Below are 2,549 nucleotides of genomic sequence, written 5' to 3'. Positions count from 1 at the left end.
CTAATAAAAATGACATTTGCATTCACTTTTCATATTAGGTAGGTGTTGCTATCTTCCAAGGCATGTGAACTCTAAATGTGTGCAGCAAACTCTAGAAAACAAATGGATGTTGCTTGTGCAGAGGGAGAGTGATATGAACGCCTTAACTGTGGTACTGCATCAACTGAAGCTGTCCGGTGAGCTTGACACTGGCTTGTGCCAGGAGGCAGGCAGGGGCTCTGCACTGACTGGAAGGACAATGTCAGTAAGGTTGTTCTCAATACCCCAGCTGGCCAGGTTCCTTCTGGGCAGCTATGGGCATCTCCAACTGAAAGTACAGAATGAGTGGTCAAAAAGAGCAGGTTAGTCTGAGACCAGCCTCTTGCTAGGAGAAAGTAAGTTGCTGCAAGACTGACAACCACAAAAATGCAACACATTCTGTGCTATATTGTTAGTATCTCAGCACCTGAGACCAGAATGATATATAGCTAACAGTGTGAAACTGCTAAATTTTCTGTAATGAAGTAGCTGGGACTTCAGTATTTTAAGGGGAGGTATTGTGAGTTACGGTGTTTCTAAGTCCCTCTGGAAGGAAAGGGTGGGGACAGGGGAAAAAAAGTAGATCATGATGTCACTTCTGAATTAAAAGGGAGACCAAATTTCCTACTGCAGCACACTCCAGTACCTACCACTGTATCAACTTGCTTTGTAAAAGCAGGCAACAGAGAAATGCTTAACTTCAGAGTTAGCACACTGTTAAGCACAAGGCAGACTCTGATCTTCTCTGTCTGTAGAGTGCAAGCTGTTTTGCATGTACTGTACTCAGGCAGCTGAATATTTTCTTCCAGGAAAACTAGGTTCCCTTCGGGTTTTTTGAAATTTGCTTTAGAGTACATGCTAGATTTGGTCTCATCAGAAGACACAGGTGACAGAAGATGATTATTCTCCAATTTAAGTTAACACAGCTTGTTATTTATGACTTGAAACTAAAACTTCATGCTTAAACTATTAAAATTGTCCTCTCAAGTTAAATCATTATGAAAAATAACAGTAGTTTTGATACCTGCTTTACTGGGGACCTCAAAACAATCTGATCTTGTACTAAATTTATTACTGATATAGTGTCTACATAGGTATGCTGGCTTATAGCCCAGAACTGTTCCTGGTATTAACAGCTCAGGTTTGATATATCTTCCTTATTTAAGAGAAAAGAAAACTCTTACCTTGCTGGCAGTACTGTTCAATGAAAGACATCTGCATTCTGTAAATTACTAGACTGAACACATGGGGGAGAAATCAGAACAGCTCTTTAGCTTCAAGAGCTGTTTGAGAAGAGGCATGCTTTTGAATGCTGAAATAAAGAGCAAAGATGAACATGTAAGATACGCGCTTTGTAATGTCTGATGGGATGTTACAGTTGTTGTAAGAGTAGGGCATAAATACTGTTCTAGCAGTGTGCTGATAATAGTAGCTATCTAGCTTATTATGACCTTTTCTGAAACTCATCAAATATTGTATACCATGATGAAAAGCAGGCTATCAGAATTTTTTAAGCAGAAAGCAGGACAAATTGAGAACAGAATAAATAATGCTTGATCCAATGAATGCACAAAAAGAAACTGTTACATTGGTAAACCAAGGAACTAATGTTAGAATGAGAAAATATGGTGCTTTTGTCTTAATGGGGAGAAGAAAGTCAGATTCTTGACCGAGTGTTTTAGCTCTAAGTTACAGAAGGCGGGCAAGGACTGGAACTTCTGTAATTGTGCTTGGCGAAGGTCTTGCCTAGCTTAGTGCTGGTGTTATGCACCCCAAAATGCATCCTCTGCCATTCCTAAGTACTTGCATGTTCTGCTCCAGCACAGCAACAGTGTGCTGGCTAAAGACAAATTACCATGGCTGCTCTTTGCAGTATTCTTTAAATTACACCAGACTGTTTGGTGAGGGGGATGAACCTTTTATAGTCCTCTGGTACGTAACAAAGCTGATGCACAGTGGCAGAAAATACTGTTGTGAATGTACACAAACTTGAAAAGCAGTTTCAAAATACATTTATGCTAAAACATTTTATTGGCAGTTGTAGAACTTTTGTGTGGTGACTTGGCTGAGATGCATGAGGAGGGTAATACTTAGCTATTGCTGTGTGCTGTGAGACTTGCAGTGTGTGCTGTAAAGCTGCTTCTAAGTTAAACCTCTTCTATAGGACTCCATTTGTGGAGGAGGGGAGGCAGAGGATGTATTCCTACACTTTAATAGACGAACCTTGGTGAGAAAGCTTATTTCTAGGGAAATCTTAGACTTCAACATGTCTCTTCTTTAAGCCTTTACAAATATAGCTGTTTATAACCTAAAAAACTGACCTCTAGTCATCCAGCACATCCAGTTATGCACTGTAAAACAAATGTGTCTTGGTTAAACCGTGAAGGTATGCCTGTGACTACAGTATTGACACTCCACAGACAGAAGTGAACATGTAAACAGCATTAAATCTATTTATTTTTCTTTTTTTCCCCCCAGGTTAGATGTATAATCAAGATCTTTGAACAAGTGGATATACAAACTTGCTAAAG

The sequence above is a fragment of the Gavia stellata genome, chromosome 10 (assembly GCF_030936135.1).
Source record: "Gavia stellata isolate bGavSte3 chromosome 10, bGavSte3.hap2, whole genome shotgun sequence".
Classification (NCBI taxonomy): domain Eukaryota; kingdom Metazoa; phylum Chordata; class Aves; order Gaviiformes; family Gaviidae; genus Gavia; species Gavia stellata.
This window is presented reverse-complemented; position numbering follows the sequence as displayed.